The sequence below is a fragment of the Salmo salar genome, chromosome 25 (assembly GCF_965601325.2).
Source record: "Salmo salar chromosome 25, fSalSal1, whole genome shotgun sequence".
In the NCBI taxonomy this organism is placed as follows: Eukaryota; Metazoa; Chordata; class Actinopteri; order Salmoniformes; family Salmonidae; genus Salmo; species Salmo salar.
In genome coordinates, this window is record NC_138315.1 from 41,006,977 (window position 1) to 41,027,485 (window position 20,509).

The 20,509-nt window shown below is 41.3% G+C and overlaps 1 protein-coding gene across 2 annotated transcripts in view; it reads left to right on the forward strand.

Annotated features, from left to right (window-relative positions):
* Window positions 1-464: 464 nt before the first annotated feature.
* The window catches only part of nck2a (NCK adaptor protein 2a), a 61,454-nt gene continuing 41,409 nt past the window's right edge, over window positions 465-20,509 (forward strand). Inside the window, exon 1 of one of the 2 annotated variants that reach the window (XM_014174378.3) lies at window positions 465-705. The gene's annotated coding sequence lies outside the window, so the exon portion shown is untranslated. The remainder of the gene's footprint in view (window positions 706-20,509) is intronic. The other variant, XM_014174379.3, reaches the window with a different exon arrangement.

Sequence of the window (20,509 nt, forward strand, 5' to 3'; positions counted from 1 at the left end):
CTGTCGGCGCCAGTTAACACCTGTTAATTGAAATGCATTCTAGGTGACTGCCAGAATGCCAGAGTGTGCAAAGCTGACTTCAAGGCAAAGGGTGGCTATTTGAAATAAAATAAATAAAATATATTTTGATTTGTTTAACACTTTTTTGCTTACTACATGATCCCATATGTGTTATTTCATAGTTTTGATGTCTTTACTATTATTCTACGATGAAGAAAATAATACAAATACAGAAAAAACATGGAATGAGTAGTTGTGTCCAAACTTTTGACTGGTACTGTATTTATATATATTTATATACAGTACCAGTCAAAAGTTTGGACACAACTACTCATTCCATGGTTTTTCTGTATTTTTATTATTTTCTTCATCACAGAATAATAGTCGTAGAATAATATATATATATATATATATATATTATTCTATATAGAGACGCAAGCTTTAAGTATCCCATCTAGCCATGAACGCAACACCCCCCGCAAGCCTCCCTTGGCAGCGGTGACGTCACTAGGTCGAGTGAATTGAGGTGGAGGCAGCTACGAGAAAGGAATTGTTTTGGGAAACCAAAGAAAGTACGTGAATTCATTTTGTTGTGCTTTTCCTTACGACTCGACTGGTTTGTGGAAACGGTTTATTTTCGTTCTTGTTCGAGTGTGTGTGCTTCGTCTGTCCCCGTTGCCCGTTCTCGTTGGAGTGAACACAAAGGTAAGAAAAAAATTAACTGAGCGTAAAGTTGGTGTGGTCGCCCCGGGGTTATGTTTGTGGCGTGAACTATAGCCTATAGTCGCTGTATTTTCTTTTCACAAATGTAGCATTGCGAACTATGACAAGTCAGTGGTTATAAACATTACACACAGAAGTCTATTTATCGTGTGGTACAAGGCCTAGACGTGGACAATATTCATGGAACATTTTGTCAGAACACTAAACTAAACGTCACTTTCTGATTCTTTCTTTCAGTCACTGTGTCGTCGTGTCCACACACTGGCAGTTGTTAGGCTGTATGTGCGTTTTTACAGGATTGTTTAAATATGGTTAACGGGAATGCTTTTTGTTGTTGCCTTTTTACATGAAATAATGCACTTTATTATTAGAAGTAGGCTAGAATATGCTAGTAGAGTATATCGTGTAAATTAACATTCGACTCATTCATTTGTATCTGTTGTGCTTCAACTGTCTGAAACCAAATATTATCTGGTTTGCATTGTAGGCTGTTTTTTTCTTTTAAGAGTTCCTCTTACTTTCAGTTTTGTCTATTTGTGATTTTCAGGTTTCATCAATTGGAGAACTGCTAAATGCTATCCCGTAGCCAATGACCTTTCCCGCAATTGGTCTACAATCGAATCAAAACCTAGATTCTCGCACACATCTCATATTCGTTGGTATGAGCATTTTGCTTCAACAGCTTCACGTAGACAATTAAACAATCTTCATAGCAAACCTTTATCACACATTGAGGAAAATTATATTTTGTTGCCAGAAAAAAAGGAGCTTCACATTGTAGGCTACGATAGCCGGCAGGCATTACATACAGCAGTAACCTGTTTTGCAGTCTGGAAGAATGGTTAATGAACTTCTTTCACACACAGTCCAGACCAAAAGAGCATGACAGAAACATCTAAAGAAATATAATTTATAATCCACCACTCTTTTGTCTACTAGGCTACTGTTTAGAAACCGTCATTCAGCCCAAGGCTGACCTTTTATGCAAATGAATGCACTCACACCACCACTCCACAGCACCCTTATGTTATTCCATCAGGCTTTCCGCGGTGTGAAGTGGTTCCATCCAGAGATACTGTACTTTACAGTCAGGCGTTAATCCCATTTTTTACCCGTGCTGCAAATGTCACATAAATGCCAGAACTAACACATTTAGCTCAGTGCTATGCACAGTAATATGAAAACGTTCCACTGATTAACAGACTCATAAGGAAATTTAGCTTATCAGCTTTCTTATCCTTATCAGACCAGTTTTATGTGACGCGGATGAAGGTTCTGTATCTGGGACAGTCAGCGGGTCAGGTGTAGTTTTGGGCCGCACCTAGCAGATACACCCCTCTGAGAGGTAGGTCACCATGGCAACCCAGTTTTTTACGGGACATGGTTGGCTGCCGTTGTTGCAATGACAGGTATGTAAATGAAGGTTTTGGCATTCTCTGTAGGCTTGTTGTTAAAGGTCCAATGCAGCTGTTTTTACCTCAATATCAAATCATTTCTGGGAACAATTACGTACCTTACTGTCATTGTTTTCAGATAAAATGCACTGGGAGAAAAGGGTCAATATCAGGGGATATCTATATTTATCTGGATACGCATGTCCTTCATTTCATATGGAGCTAGGATATTCTCCGTAATGGGACAGTTTCTACATGAATCCAATCCGGACCTTAGAAATCTCCCTGCTACCTTATGAGTCCAGGGAGATATCTGGGATGAGCTCCCTTCAAGACAAGCTTCTGATGCGCGTGTACCCACTTACATATTTGTAGAATATTTTGATATCGCAAAAGGGTATGTGTCAACATGCTGACATATCTAAGCCTTTATACTTAGGCATGAACGAATCCACTTACTTTCAGAAATGTATAAAATCTGTAGTCATTATCTGATCATTTATGTATCCTTATATAACATTTTTAAATGATTTCAATAGATATCCTTACATGATCTGTACATCTTCAAATGTCTGCTCAAATAGACTAAATCTGACTCATGATCAGTGTCCAGCCTCCAAATTATATAACCTTTTTATTTTTATTTAACCTTTATTTAACCAGGAAAAGCCCACTGAGACCCAGAGTCTCTTTTTCAAGGGAGATGTGGCCAAGAAGGCAGCAACAATCAATACATTACATCATTAAAACATATAACACAACATGATCCAGCCTAAAAAAAGCATTTACACTCCTCCGTAACAGTCTCCTATCAATATTTTAAATTAATTCAGTGACACTAACATATCTAGATGAAGCATGGATTGTAGACTATTACTTGCCTCTGATGCACAAGAAGAGAAGGTAGTCTTGCCTAATACTGTGAATGTCCTGGGGACATTAAGTAGCAACCACCTAGCAGACCGGGTATGGTAACTGATGGTGAAGAAGACCAGACTACAGAGGTAAAGAGGGAGTTTACCCAAAAGGACTTTGTAGATGAACACATACAAATGTATCTTTCTGCGTATATAAAGTGAGGTCCAACCTACCATTCGGAACAAGGTGCAATGCTGGGTGAGTGACTTGGCATTTGTAATAAAGCGCAAGGATGCATGATAAATACAGTCCAGTCTCTGTAAGACGGAGGAAGTTGCATGCATATACAACAAGTCACCATAATCAATTACAGCGAGAAAAGTGGCCTGAACAAGCTTCTTTCTAGCCATAAGCAGGAAGCAAGCCTTATTACGAAAATAAAAACCCAATTTCAATTTAAGCTTTGTCACAAGATTATCCAAATGAACTTTAAAGGGCAACTTGTCACCCAACCAAATACCTAGGTGTTTGTAGGATAACACTTTTTCCAATGGATAAGCCACCATATGTGACAATGCTAACCTTTTCTGGCAGAGTTCCAGCTCTGGTAAAGGTCATGAATTTAGACCATAAAGGGAGGCCTGCAGTGACTGAAAAGCAGTCGGGAACTCCTCAACATCCTGCTCCAGAGAAGGAGTACATTAATACATGACTGTATCATCTGCATATAGATGGAACTTTGCTGGTTGCATCCATTTCCCAAATCATTAATACAAATTGGGAAAACAGGAGCTCAAATGGAACCCTGGGGCACACCTCTATTAATCTCTAGAAAGCTAGACTTGTGATTGTCAGTATATACACATTGTGTTCTGTCAGAAAGATGGTTTCTAAACCAGTTTACTGCCCCTTCACTGAGACCAATGTTTCTGAGTCTAGCTAGCAACAATTCATGGTCAACTGAATCAAAAGCCTTTGATAAATCCACAAACAGAGTAGCACAATGTTGCTTTTTATCAAGTGCATTAATGATGTAATTTGCCATAGCTGCAGTTGTGGTGCTGTGCCTCGATCTAAAGCCAGACTGAACCCCGCTCAGTATGTTCTTTTCAATTCAGTTTTTTTAACTGTGAGTTCACTAGAGATTCATAGACTGGCCAGGATAGGGAGTTTGGAGATAGGACGATAGTTATTAGCATCTGAGGGCTCTCCAGCCTTTAGCAGTGGGAGGACATAAGCTGATTTCCAAATGCTGGGTATGGAATTGGTCAAGAGACTCTAGTTGAAAATGTGAGACACAGGTTCAGTAATAATACCAGCTGCTATCCTTAAGAGGTAGGGGTCCAGGTTGTCTGGACCTGCAGACCTTTTAGTGTCTATTGCCTTTTAGTGCTTTATAGACCTCAGTATAAGAAACAGGCTCAAGGTTAAAATGGTTCACATGAGGGACTATATCATAGTTGACTGTAACAGAGCTTGCGTTAGAGGCCTGGGCCCCACCATTATCTAAAACTGAACCAGCCGATATGAAGTGCTTGTTAAAAACCCCTACAATATTGGCTTTATCCTTCACTTCATTAGAATCCATCATTAAATGGTCAGGAAGGCCAGAGGATACATTAGAACCTGACACTGATTTGATTAGCTTCCAGAACTTGGTAGGGTTGTTTAGGTTCTCTCTCTTTGTTTCTTAGCGCTCTGAAGGAGGCCCATTCAACAGGAGCATTTATGTCTAGCTTGAGCCCAAGATATATTTCTCTTTCTAATTCATTCTGCCAAGTTATCTGAAAACCAGGGATTGTCTGGTCTGTGCACTGCAGACACTAGAGAACACATGATCGAGAGGAATAGGAAGCAGTTGCTTTGCGAGCCTGATAATGCATGATATAAGTGATTTATAGTTGGTATTAAGCAGTCACAAAAGTATGCCTTATTTACTTTGAGGAACTACTAAAATAGTGATTTTTGTCAGACAGCGTAGACAGCAGCTCTGTAGAGATGAGGTGATGACTCTGTAGAGATGAGGTGATGACTCTGTAGAGATGAGGTGATGACTCTGTAGAGATGAGGTGATGACTCTGTAGAGATGAGGTGATGACTCTGTACAGATGAGGTGATGAATTGGAATGAAATAAAGTCATCAGTAATGTGAATAACTGATGGTTAATAAGTCATAAGCAGTAATGGGCAGTCACTATCATCATAGGACTTTTATTCAGTGTTACAGCATTCAACCCAAACAATGCATAGTGCATCTAACCTGTTGGGGCTAGGGGGCAGTATTTGCATGGCCGGATAAAAAACGTACCCGATTTAAAACTGGTTACTACTCTTGCCCAGAAACGAGAATATGCATATAATTAGTAGATTTGGATAGAACACACTCTAAAGTTTCTAAAACTGTTTGAATGGTGTCTGTGAGTATAACAGAACTCATATGGCAGGCCAAAACCTGAGAAGATTCCATACAGGAAGTGCCCTGTCTGACAATTTGTTCTCCTTCTGTGGCATCTCTATCGAAAATACAGCATCTCTGCTGTAACATGACATTTTCTAAGGCTTCCATTGGCTCTCAGAAGGCGCCAGAAAGTGGAATGACGTCTCTCCTGTCTCTGGGCGAAAAACAGCAGGAGATTTTGTGAGTGGTCAGGCAGTGAACAGCGACACTGGAGATGCGCGTTCATGTGAATTCTCCATTTTTTTCTTTCAGCCTTTGAATGAATACAACGTCGCCCGGTTGGAATATTATCGCTATTTTATGAGAAACATGGCATAAAAATGTATTTTAAACAGCGTTTGACATGCTTCGAAGTACGGTAATGGAATATTTTGACTTTTTTGTCACGAAGTGTGCTCGCGCGTCACCCTTCGGATACTGACCTGAACGCATGAACAAAGCAGAGGTATTTGAATATAACTATGGATTATTTGGAACCAAAACAACATTTGTTGTTGAAGTAGAAGTCCTGGGAGTGCATTCTGACGAAGAACAGCAAAGGTAATCACATTTTTCTTATAGTAAATCGGAGTTTGGTGAGGGCCAAACTTGGTGGGTGTCAAATTAGCTAGCCGTGATGGCCGGGCTATGTACTCAGAATATAGCAAAATGTGCTTTCGCTGAAAAGCTATTTTAAAATCTGACACTGCGATTGCATAAAGGAGTTCTGTATCTATAATTCTTAAAGTAATTGTTATGTATTTTGTGAACGTTAATCGTGAGTAATTTAGTAAATTCACCGGAAGTTTGCGGTGGGTATGCTAGTTCTGAACATCACATGCTAATGTAAAAAGCTGGTTTTTGATATAAATATGAACTTGATTGAACAAAACATGCATGTATTGTATAACATAATGTCCTAGGAGTGTCATCTGATGAAGATCATCAAAGGTTAGTGCTGCATTTAGCTGTGGTTTTGGTTTTTGTGACATATATGCTTGCTTTGAAAATGGAATATTGAAGACTCATGTTAAAAGGAACCACCAGCTTTCATATGTTCTGAGCAAGGAACTTAAACGTTAGCTTTCTTACATGGCACATATTGCACTTTTACTTTCTTCTCGAACACTTTGTTTTTGCATTATTTAAACCAAATTGAACACGTTTCATTATTTATTTGAGGCTAAATTGATTTTATTGATGTATTATATTAAATTAACATAAGTGTTCATTCAGTATTGTTGTAATTGTCATTATTACAAATAAATAAGCAAAAAAATAAAGAAATAAAAAATCGGCCGATTAATCGGTATCGGCCCTCCAATCGGCATCTGCGTAAAAAAAATAAAAAAAAAAATAAATACAAAATAACATAATCGGTCGACCTCTAGTTCCTTACTTTATAGAACGGGTGGCAACCCTAAGACTAAATATTGCTGTTACAATGCACAACTTTCAATGTTATGACATAATTATGTGAAATTCTGGCAAATTAATTACGGTCTTTGTTAGGAAGAAATGGTCATCACACAGTTCGCAACGAGCCAGTCGGCCCAAACTGTTGCATATACCCTGACTCTGCTTGCCCTGAACGCATGAGAAGTGACAATTTCTCTAGTTATTGACTGCTAACATGCATTTCTTTTAACTAAATATGTAGGTTTAAAAAAAATATACTTCTGTGTATTGATTTTAAGAAAGGCATTGATGTTTATGGTTAGATACATTTGTACAACGATTCAGCTTTTTTTGTGAATGTGCTTTTGTTAAATCACACGTTTGGCGAAGTTGAAGTAGGCTGTGATTCGATGATAAATTAACAGGCACAGCATTGATTATATGCAACACAGGACAAGCTAGTTAATGTTGATGATATTGCTAGGTTAACCAGTGATTATGTTTTTTTTTTTTATAAGTTAAGTTTAAAGTTTAGCAACTTACCTTGGCTCCTTGCAGCCGCAGGTCTTTTTGATGCTGCACTCGCGTAACAGGTGGTCAGCCTGCCACGCAGTCTGCTCGTGGATTGCAATGTAATCGGTGTCCAAAAAGGTCGATTACCTATTTTTATGAGAACTTGAAATCGGCCATAATTAATCGGCCATGCCGATTTTAATCGGTCGTCCTCTAATGTACATACTACCTCAACTAACCAGTGCCCCTGCACATTGACTCTGTACCGGCACCCCCTGTATATATTATTTTTTTACTGCTGCTCTTTAATTACTTGCAACTTTTATCTCTTATCCATATTTTTTGAAACTGCGCTGTTGGTTAGGGGCTCGTGAGTAAGCATTTCACTGTATAACACCTGTTATATTCGGTGCATGTGACAAATAAAATTTGATTTGATTTTAAACCTGCTTTGTAATATCACACCAACAATGGGACGGTGTTCTGTCTTAAATAGCTGTAGGACTAAATGCTCTGGCTATGTCTGACATGGGCTACCGACATCCTACTCTTCCCTAAGATATAATTAGTTGTGTACACACTTCAGTACCAATCTCCTTCAGTACCAGTCTCTGATTTTAAACAAAGAGCTGTATGGAGCTCCAACTTGCTGTTTGTTTGTAGACCGGGTGTATTAACCACAGTGAGACAGAATCAACTATTTGTCCGTTGAAGACGCAGACTCTTTCAGGCGCCTAAACGTCCCCAAACCTCTAGTGCAAGGGGTCCCAACTACTGGATCATTACATTTTTTAACAACTATTTTTTTTAAAACATTTAGTCAATTTGGGGTCTTGTTGGTAGGTACTTCTAAATGATGGCAACATGCAATGGTGAGGAAACTCGTATTTTTCCGTTTGTGCTGTTCTCAGTTGGCATCATATGTTTTCGCAAGCATGAATACTTCTCCAGGTTCCGTGTTTGGTCTCTTCTCAGTGTTTCAGATATATATCTAACAATTCCTCTCTCTTCATGTGTGTTTCAGATCTCTCTAAGTTTCTCTGTCTTGATCTCAGTGTTTCAGATCAATAGCTAACAGTTTCTCTCTTTCATATCTGTGTTTCAGATCTCTATATATTTCTCTCCCTCTCTCCATATCCGTGTTTCAGATCTCTCTATATAAGTTTCTCTGTCTTGATCTCAGTGTTTCAGATCAATAGCTAACAGTTTCTCTCTTTCATATCAGTGTTTCAGATCTCTATATATTTCTCTCCCTCTCTCCATATCCGTGTTTCAGATCTCTCTATATAAGTTTCTCTGTCTTGATCTCAGTGTTTCAGATCAATAGCTAACAGTTTCTCTCTTTCATATCAGTGTTTCAGATCTCTATATATTTCTCTCCCTCTCTCCATATCCGTGTTTCAGATCTCTCTATATAAGTTTCTGTCTTGATCTCAGTGTTTCAGATCAATAGCTAACAGTTTCTCTCTTTCATATCTGTGTTTCAGATCTCTATATATTTCTCTCCCTCTCTCCATATCCGTGTTTCAGATCTCTCTATATAAGTTTCTGTCTTGATCTCAGTGTTTCAGATCAATAGCTAACAGTTTCTCTCTTTCATATCTGTGTTTCAGATCTCTATATATTTCTCTCCCTCTCTCCATATCCGTGTTTCAGATCTCTCTATATAAGTTTCTGTCTTGATCTCAGTGTTTCAGATCAATAGCTAACAGTTTCTCTCTTTCATATCTGTGTTTCAGATCTCTATATATTTCTCTCCCTCTCTCCATATCCGTGTTTCAGATCTCTCTATATAAGTTTCTGTCTTGATCTCAGTGTTTCAGATCAATAGCTAACAGTTTCTCTCTTTCATATCTGTGTTTCAGATCTCTATATATTTCTCTCCCTCTCTCCATATCCGTGTTTCAGATCTCTCTATATAAGTTTCTGTCTTGATCTCAGTGTTTCAGATCTATATCTAACAGTTTCTCTCTCCATATCAGTGTTTCAGATCTTTATATATGTTTCTCTCTTTCTCCTTCTCAGTGTTTCAGATCTGTATATCTATAAGTTTCTTGTTCTCTGTCTCTTTGGAACACTGACCTAAATAGACTTGAATGTCTCTCTATGAAGGCTATAATTATAGTGTTCAAGACTTGGTGGAGCCTTGCAAGCCCATAGCCCATCCCTTGATATTTAGTGGTTTCTCATTCCATTCAAACATATTGTTTTATCATATGTTATCCCTCAGTTATACGTTTGACAATTTTCTGACTGGCCGTCTGTATAAATAGGAAATAGAATATGTGTAATCATCCACATTTATAGCTAGGCTACACAATAAATTAAGACTTCCACTGTGACGTGTAAAACTGACCCAGAATCACCAAGATGTCATCATTCCTCATCTGTTGTGCTTGTTAGAGAAAAGAAGCCATGTTGTAAAACCACCCATTCACAACACCACTGATTTGGTAGCACAGTAGCTGGTCCTAAACTCTCTGATCTTTCTCCCACTGCAAAATGTTAATCTGCCCAATAGAGGACTAGATGGACACAGACCCAGATGGTTGGAGATATATTATGTAATGAAGGATGGGAGGTCCAAAGGTTAGCTCATTGTTATTCACCCTCTAATCATGTTGTAATCAGGAACAGGGCAGCCGTTAATCGTGGCAGCAGTTACAGGGTAAATCCATTTTGAATTCAATCACTTTTTGACGGCACCCCTTTTCGATTTGAACAAAACCTTCCATACATATTTGCCTGTTGTAGAAGTGCTCAGAAAGTCACTTTTTGGACCTGAATACCAAAACATTCAATAGATAAAGGTGCTCAAAGTTGACCCATTTAGCATAACCCACCATACCATGAGACATTCATGTCTTCATCACTGGAGAAGATAAACAGTTGAGATTGATATAATTTAAAAGCTTACAAACAGGGTGGTCAAACAATTTTTTAATTTTTTAATAAAACAATTACTTAAAAAAAAATCTTAAACGTCAATGCATATGTTGTACCTTAGACCCTATTTTACATCATCTGAGGTGTGACCGCCATTGGTTGAGACACAACATTCTCTTGAATATTTTGGCTGATAAGTGCTAAAATGGGAATAAAACGGACATTTTAAAATGGTACCACAAAGATGGTTGGAGGTTCACACATCAGAGAATGTTGACTTGAATGTGAATACTGTCAATCCTCCGTAGGAAACCTATTGAAATCATATCGATGAGAATACACATGACATCTTTATGGGGTGCGTGTGTTTTTCTTTCTGTATGCCATATATATCTGTGCATACACATTGCAATCCTACTTATAACATAGTGAGAGCAAATGTTGAAGAGATGCATGTCATTATAGGCACACAGTACATGATCATCAGAAACGTCCCTTCCAGCTTGGAGCTCTTTAAGAGTTATCCGACACGGACAGTCCAAGGAGATTTTGTCCTCTGGCTGAACCTTCTATTTCTGCCCTCTCTCATCAGTGATTGTTTTACAGACTTCTTTCTCCATGTCATTACATGGTGTACCAGCTCTCCCACTTTTCCTCACTCACTCTTTCTCCTTCTCACTCATTTTAAGCTGTTTATCTCACTTCTGTCTCAACGCTCCCACTCCCATCCTCCCTTCCCTCTCTCTCAGGTCCTCACTCCGCTTGCATCCAACAACTGAACCAACAGTCTGTCAGCTCAGCTCCAACGGACTTGTGTCACCACTGGGCACCCAGCCTAATCCTGTTCTGGGCTGCAGATACGGATAGAGAGGGACAGCGAGGGGGACAGATTGGGGGGAGGGGGAGATGGCACTGGTATGTCTCTTTCATGGCCCATCTACACCCTGTCCACAAGCCCTGACCCCAGCCCCATATGGTTCCATAAGGCCCTTAAAACAGGCCCTTTAAAAGACCCACCTTTCCCATGGATGCTGGGGGAGATGGAGGACGTGGGAAAGAGAGGGAGTATGAATGGGAGTCACTGAAACAGTCAGTTAACTCAGTTCATCATGAAGACATGAAATACAGCTCCAGTGTACAGCTTTAGACACTCCACAGGGCTGGGACCGGGGGGGGGCTGGGACCGGGGGGGGGGGGGCTGGGACCGGGGGGGGGGCTGGGACCAGGGGGCAGGATTTCTGTTGGGACTATGAGTTCACACCAGTGCCACTCTCCCCCTTTCTCCCCTTCCTCACCCCACCCTCTTCCCCCTGACAGACAAAATAACCCTCAGAAGTGCTCGTTAAAGAGTAATTAAGGGTGGATGGCACTCCCGCGCCATCTCGCAGTCTGCATGGCTGGCTTCAAATTACCCTGGTGAAAATTGGCACTTTGGGGCGAGGGGTGAAACCCAACACCCCCCTGAGTGAGAGAACGAGAACGAGAGCGACACAGACCTCAGTTCATGACCTCCTCTGCAACAAACACACTTGTCTGACAGAAGCAGTTCGGTAATATCACTGCATCGAGCTTTGGATTCCCTTAGCTTGCTATCTGGTCACTGGAAATACAGTGGGTGGTGGGATTCTGTGTGTGTATTTTCCTGCTGCCCTAGGTGTAACCTGTATGTGAGTTGAAAATTAAATACAAAGGAATAATTTAATTACCTACTACTCGTGCTCTTTCGCTGACAACTCATTGACACTTCCGTTCTGTGAAAGTTGTCAAAGTTCCTGTCAACTTGGGGTACCAGTGTAACGCCCCCAGAGGTGGCATGCGCAGCAGTCATATGTTAGTGCAAGATTAAAGCAGCCAATCCCAGAGAACAGGCATGATGCCAGCAGTAGCATGAAGCCGTGATTCCCTTTCTGCCTCCTGGCTTCAGTCATGTTCAGATAACAACCCAGATCGCCAGGGTGTTCTGAGGAGAGGTTAAACCCTCATGGTGCTGGATTGCCATTGTGGAGAGCGGGGGATTGGAGAGAGAAGTAGGTTTGGGCGGTATCTAGATTGTCATAACGGGATATTCGGTAAAACCGGCACTGAATACAAGGGGTGATTATTTTCAAACCCCAGTGAGTCTATGTAATCCGAAAGTTAGCAATGCTAACAAGCACATGTAAATCCCATATAGAATGCTAATGAGTGCATTGTGAACATTTTAATGGTATTTGCAGAACAGACAACCCATCTCAAAGTTATACAAGTTAAAAATAAAAATGCTATTCACAGTTTGCTGTACACACTAAACAAATATTAGACAGCAAAGCTCTTGATCCAGGAGGGGGTTCTCTGATGTTACCAATCAAATATTGATTTTGGAAGAAGTTAGTTATCTAGCTATGTGGTTAACTAGCTACTTAATTAGCAAATCAAATGCACACTTGCAAAGCACAAAAACCTGTGGCGTACTGCATTAGCATCGAATAGCCCCTGCGATATGCAACTTTTCAGGGAAGTTAGGAACCAATATACACAGGCAGTTAGGAAAGCGAAGGCAAAATGTTTCAAGCAGAAATTTGCATCCTGTAGCACAAACTCCAAAAAGTTCTGGGACACTGTAAAGTCCATGGAGAATAAGAGCACCTCTTCCAGCTGCCCACTGCACTGAGGCTAGGAAACACTGTCACCACCGATAAATCCACAATAATTGACAATAAGCATTTTTCTATGGCTGGCCATGCTTTCCACCTGGCTACCCCTTCCCCGGTTAACAGCCCTGCACCCCCCCACAGCAACTTGCCCAAGCCTCCCCCATTTCTCCTTCACCCAAATCCAATGTTCTGAAAGAGCTGCAAAATCTGGACCCCCCCCTACAAATTAGCCGGGCTAGACAATCTGGACCCTCTCTTTCTAAAATGATCCGACGCAATTGTTGCAACCCCTATTACTAGCCTATTCAACCTTTCTTTCGTAACGTCTGAGATTCCTAAAGATTGGAAAGCTGCCACGGTCATCCCCCTCTTCAAAGGGGGTGACACTCTAGACCCAAACTGTTACAGACCTATATCTATCCTACCCTGCCTTTCTAAGGTCTTCGAAAGCCAAGTTAACAAACAGATCACCAACCATTTCGAATCCCACCGTACATTCTCCGCTATGGAATCTGGTTTCCGAGCTGGTCATGGGTGCACCTCAGCCATGCTCAAGGTCCTAAACAATATCATAACCGCCATCAATAAAAGACTACTGTGCAGCTGTATTCATCGACCTGGCCAAGGCTTTCGACTCTGTCAATCACCGCATTCTTATCGGCAGACTCAACAGCCTTGGTTTCTCAAATGACTGCTTCCCCTGGTTCACCAAATACTTCTCAGAAAGAGTTCAGTGTGTCAAATTGGAGGGCCTGTTGTCCAGACCTCTGGCAGTCTCTGTGGGGGTGCCACAGGGTTCAATTCTCGGGCCTACTCTTTTCTCAGTATACATCAATGATGTCGCTCTTGCTGCTGGTGATTCTCTTATCCACCTCTACGCAGTCAACTCTCCTTCCGTGGCCTCCAACTGCTCTTAAATGCAAGTAAAACTAAATGCATACTCTTCAACCGATCGCTGCCCGCACCTGCCCGCCCATCCAGCATCACTACTCTGGACGGTTCTGACTTAGAATATGTGGACAACTACAAATACCTAGGTGTCTTGTTAGACTGTAAACTCTCCTTCCAGACTCACATCAAGCATCTCCAATCCAAAATTAAATCTAGAATTGGCTTCCTATTTCGCAACAAAGCATCCTTCACTCATGCTGTCAAACACACCCTTGTAAAACTGACTATCCTACCGATCCATGACTTCGGCGATGTCATTTACAAAATAGCCTCCAACACGCTGCTCAGCAAATTGGAGGCAGTCTATCACAGTGCCATCCGTTTTTGTCACTAAAGCCAAATATACTACCCGCCACTGCGACCTGTATGCTCTCGTTGGCTGGCCCTTGCTTCATATTCGTCGCCAAACCTACTGCCTCCAGGTCATCTATAAGTCTTTGCTAGGTAAAGCCCCGCCTTATCTCAGCTCACTGGTCACCATAGCAGCACCCACCCATAGCACGCGCTCCAGCAGGTATATTTCACTGGTCACCCCCAAATCCAATTGCTGGATCGAATCCCCGAGCTGACACGGTAAAAAATCTGCCATTCTGCCCCTGAACAAGGCTGTTAACCCGCTGTTCCCCGGTAGGCCGTCATTGTAAATAAGAATTTCTTCTTAACTGACTTGCCTAGTTAAATAAATAAAAAATAGATCACATGCTCCGGTCTCATTGTTGTGTGCCTGGAGACTACCGGTGGTAAGCTTCATAATGTGATCTGCTTTCTCTTAACGAATTGCACAAGTTCACTGCAGGTATTTACTTAAAAAGTAGCTACAAATATTCAAATGGATAAAAAAAGTATCAAATAAATAGTTTTGACGGTATGGAGAGAGAGGGAGAATCAACTACTTCCCCATTACTGTGTAAGATGTGATCCTCTGTCCATGCATGGCTCACATAGCCCTGATGGTGACACAGCTCTCAGGGTCAGAGGTTGCTGCTATATCCTAACCTATCCCTGATCTTTTCTCTGGTAAGACTGGTAGAGCTACCCTATAGCACTAGTTTACAGTTTTAAAATACTACTTTATAATATCAATAGAGCCCCTAGAGATTTCCACCAGTTAGGACTTTTAACAGATTATAATATGTGTCTCAGGCTGCTAATAAGTTCTGACTGAACTACCCAATCACCCATCTCAGCATTGCTCTATCTAGAGGAAACCTCGAGCTGTGATGTGCTATTTAACATCACCTGTCAATTAATTAATATAATATGCCTTCTGTGTGTGATTGTCCATCAGCCGAGTTCATGGTGGGCCATGGATTAAAGGAGTTACTGATTTGTCACATTTCCTCTGGATTGGTCTCAGAGGTCGACCGATTAATCGGAATGGCCGATTTAATTAGGGCCGATTTCAAGTTTTCATTTGTCCGATTTTTATTTTTATTTTTTATTATAAAAAAAAATAAAATGTTAGACCTTTTATTTAACTAGACAAGTTAGTTAAGAACACATTCTTACTTTCAATGACGGCCTAGGAACAGTGGGTTAACTGCCTTGTTCAGGGGCAGAACGACAGATTTTTACCTTGGCTACTTCGAGCTCGGGGATTCAATCTTGCAACCTTACGGTTAACTAGTCCAACGCTCTAACCACCTGCTTTACATTGCACTCCACGAGGAGCCTGCCTGTTACGCGGATGCAGTAAGAAGCCAAGGTAAGTTGCTAGCTAGCATTAAACTTATCTTATAAAAAACAATCAATCAATCATAATCACTAGCTAACTACACATGGTTGATGATATTACTAGTTTATCTAGCCTGTCCTGCATTGCATATAATCGCTTAGGTACACGTTGCTCCAACCATAAACATCAATGCCTTTCTTAAAACCAATACACAAGTATATATTTTTAAACCTGCATATTTAGTTAATATTGCCTGCTAACATGAATTTCTTTTAACTAGGGAAAATGTGTCACTTCCCTTGCAAACAGAGTCAGGGTATATGCAGCAGTTTGGACCGCCTGGCTCATTGCGAACTGTGAAGACTTTCTTCCTAACAAAGACAGCCGACGTCGCCAAACGGGGGATGATTTAACAAAAGCACATTTGCGAAAAAAGCACAATCGTTGCACGACTGTACCTAACCATAAACATCAATGCCTTTCTTAAAACCAATACACAGAAGTATATATTTTTAAACCTGCATATTTGGCTAAAAGAAATCCAGGTTAGCAAGCAATATTAACGAGGTGAAATTGTGTCATTTTGCGTTCATTGCACGCAGAGTCAGGGTATATGCAACAGTTTGGGCCGCCTGGCTCGTTGCGAACTAATTTTCCAGAATTGTACGTAATTATGACATAACATTGAAGGTTGTGCAATGTAACAGGAATATTTAGACTTAGGTATGCCACCCGTTAGATAAAATACGGAACGGTTCCGTATTTCACTGACAGGAAAAACGTTTTGTTTTCGAGATGATAGTTTCCAGATTCGACCATATTAATGACCTACGGCTCGTATTTCTGTGTGTTATTATGTTATAATTAATTAAGTTTATGATTTGATAGAGCAGTCTGACTGAGCGACGGTAGGCAGCAGCAGGCTCGTAAGCATTCATTCAAACAGCCCTTCGCAATGCATTGCGCTGTTTATGACTTCAAGCCTGTCAACTCCCAAGATTAGGCTGGTGTAACCGATGTGAAATGGCTAGCTAGTTAGCCGGGTGCGTGCTAATAGCATTTCAAACGTCACTCGCTCTGAGACTTGGAGTAGTTGTTTCCCTTGCTCTGCATGGGTAACGCTGCTTCGAGGGTGGCTGTTGTCGATGTGTTCCTGGTTCGAGCCCAGGTAGGAGCGAGGAGAGGGACGGAAGCTATACTGTTACACTGGCAATACTAAAGTGCCTATAAGAACATCTAATAGTCAAAGGTATATGAAATACAAATCTTAGAGAGAAATAGTCCTATAATAACTACAACCTAAAACTTCTTACCTGGGAATATTGAAGACTCATGTTAAAAGGAACCACCAGCTTTCATATGTTCCCATGTTCTGAGCAAGGAACTTAAACGTTAGCTTTCTTACATGGCACATATTGCACTTTTACTTTCTTCTCCAACACTTTTTGTTTTTGCATTATTTAAACCAAATTGAACATGTTTCATTATTTGAGGCTAAATTGATTTTATTGATGTATTATATTAAGTTAAAATAAGTGTTCATTCAGTATTGTTGTAATTGTCATTATTACAAATAAATAAATGGTAAAAAAAAACGGCCGATTTATCGGCATCGGCTTTTTTTGGGGGGGGTCCTCCAATAATCGGTATCGGTGTTGGAAAAATCATAATCGGCCGAACTCTAGCCTCAATGGGTTAGTGTCAAAGAACCCCTTTTGACCCCTTCTCCCCTCTATTAGTACGCGCCAATAGCCTGACAAGCTGCAGTGTGCCGCAGTGTTAATAAACACACACACACACACACACACACACACACACACACACACTGAGGGTGCACTATGAAACTGTTTTATTTATTAGATGGATGGCTTAAGGGTGACTGGGGCCCTAACGAGATTACCAGTGCCAAGCAAATACATGGCCACGCACAAGCAGATGCCTGTTGAATGTTGTTGTTTTGTGTGGAAGGAGTGACATCCAGCATTCTGCCTGTTTGGGAAAATAGAAACACTTCTGTTGCCTAGAGATGGGTTGTTTTGGCTTCCATTTTCTAAAAGAACATCTATTTTATGTGGTGTTGGTGTGTGACAATGTCATAGTTGGTAGTGTCAGGAGTTTTGCCCTGACCAAGAAAATGTCAGGCTCACACACATACACACACACTTGTTAATGCTGTGTCAGCCGGTCGTGACAGTGTGATTTTTAGTCTTGGGCCAGAGATGATCCTCTTCACACAGGCTGCTTCCGTTTCTCTCCTCTGATTGTGCGTCAACCTTACTTCCTGGGGCTGGGAGCATTGTCACGACGTCAGAGCAGGGCTTATATAACACATGCACAATTGGGCAAGGCAAGCAGGAGAGAAGTGACTCACCCCCCAGTATATACCTGCAGCGCACCAGGCCAAAGGCCATGGCAGCCACACTGACTCTCTCTCTGTGTGTGTAGAGAGAGGGGGGGGGAGAGAGAAAAATAAGCTGTCTTGTGGCATGCCAACGACCAGCAGGTGAGTATGGTAGTGTAATGAAGTAAACCCACTTTCTTCACTCCAAATAGTTCTTCACATTCTCTATTTCTCATTCTCCCTGTACTGTCACTCTGGTGCCATTGGGTTGCTCTTCATCAAAGAGAATAATTCAGCTGTTCAGAGCAGCTGTGGAGGAGAGAAGAGCAGGAGGTACAAAGAGAAGGTTAAGCACACGCTGAAAGTCAACAGCACTTAACATTACTGGAGAAAGAAGAGGGGCAGAGTAAGAGAGAACAATTCTATTTTTACTTTTATGTAGTCTCTTATTTGCATATGTAGCGATTTTGGTTAAGTTAGCATTGAGCATTGATGTCTACTTCCTGAGACCTTGAAGTACAGGTGCTAGGACTCATGAATGCCTTGGCTTGTCAGACGTACAGAGATCGACTCCGTTACACATGCTAATCTGAATTCCCTGAAGCCAGCCTGGGAGACAGAGCCAAGAGAATCTCATCCACATGTTATGCTCTGGTTCTTGACTCCACACCTAATGATGCCTACGGTGACTGCACAACACACCATGTCTGTGTAGGCAAAGCTCTCCTCTCTCCACACTCACTCACAATATAGTTTATGTAGGAGAGAATAGGCATGCTTCTTTCTAGGGTATCTCATTAAGAAAATACCATGCCTGCCTTCCATTGCCTTGGAGGGATTACACACATATGGTCATGCATGTATAATTACACATGTACATTAACAGATAATTACATTAATGTATATGGGCAACATTGTCCAATGTTTGAACCCATCATAGTACCAGCCCCAGAGACGTATTCAACCCTCTCCTGTCATAGTACCAGCGACAGAGAGGTCTTCACAACTCTCCTGTCATAGTACCAGCCCCAGAGAGGTCTTCAACCCTCTCCTGTCATAGTACCAGCGACAGAGAGGTCTTCAACCCTCTCCTGTCATAGTACCAGCGACAGAGAGGTCTTCAAACCTCTCCTGTCATAGTACCAGCGACAGAGAGGTCTTCAACCCTCTCCTGTCATAGTACCAGCCCCAGAGAGGTCTTCACAACTCTCCTGTCATAGTACCAGCCCCAGAGAGGTCTTCACAACTCTCCTGTCATAGTACCAGCGACAGAGAGGTCTTCACAACTCTCCTGTCATAGTACCAGCCCCAGAGAGGTCTTCAAACCTCTCCTGTCATAGTACCAGCGACAGAGAGGTCTTCAACCCTCTCCTGTCATAGTACCAGCCCCAGAGAGGTCTTCAACCCTCTCCTGTCATAGTACCAGCCCCAGAGAGGTCTTCAACCATCTCCTGTCATAGTACCAGCCCCAGAGAGGTCTTCAACCATCTCCTGTCATAGTACCAGCCCCAGAGAGGTCTTCAACCATCTCCTGTCATAGTACCAGCGACAGAGAGGTCTTCAACCCTCTCCTGTCATAGTACCAGCGACAGAGAGGTCTTCAACCCTCTCCTGTCATAGTACCAGCCCCAGAGAGGTCTTCAAACCTCTCCTGTCATAGTACCAGCCCCAGAGACTCACTTAAATAATTAATTTGATGATACAGAAGTAGCAATACAAGGATATAACATCTATAGAAGAGACAGGAATGCTTATAGGGGAGGTGTTTCTGTATCTATTCAGAGCCATATCCCTCTAATGCTTAGAGAATATCTTATTTCGAGTGTTATTGAAGTGTTGTGGTTGCAGGTTCACTTGGCACATCTAAAGCCTTTTCTTTTTGGGTGTTGCTATTGGCCACCAAGTGCTAACAGTCAGTATCTAAATAATGTGTGAAATGCTTGACTGTTTACATCACATACACTGAGGTATACTTTCTTGGGGCCTGAATATTGACTGGTTTTCATCAAGCTGTGCACTCAAAAGGAAGCTTCTCACTGTAACCAGTGCCTTTAATCTGGATCAGGTTATTAATCAATTTACCAGTGTGTTTACAAACACTACAGGAACAAGATCATCCACATGTATACACATTTTTACTAAACTCTAGAACTTGGTTCTAAAGCTGTATCTGTACCCATTGGATGCAGTGATCACTATAGTGGCAATATCCCGAAAGCTGGGCTTAAAATAGTGTATAAGAAATCATACAAAAGATTTTGCTGTGACTCCTATGTGGAGGATGATAAAAATATTTGTTAGTCTGATATGATTGATAAGGAGCATCCTTATGCTACAGATGCTACACACTATGGAATTGCTTCTTCCAATTATTGATAAACATGTACTTGCTGACTAAGCCTGACATTTTCTTGGTCAGGACAAACTCCTGACACTGTTCAACTGACTATCGCCCCATAGCACCCACTTCTGTCATCATGAAGTGCTTTGAGAGACTACTTCAAGGATCATATCACCTCTATCTTACCAACCACCCTAGACCCACTTCAATTTGCTTACCGCCCCAATAGATCCACAGACAATGCAATCGCCATTGCACTGTACACTGCCCTATCCCATCTGGACAAGAGGAATACCTATGTAAGAATTCTGTTCATTGATTATACCTCAGCCTTCAACACCATAGTACCCTCCAAGCTC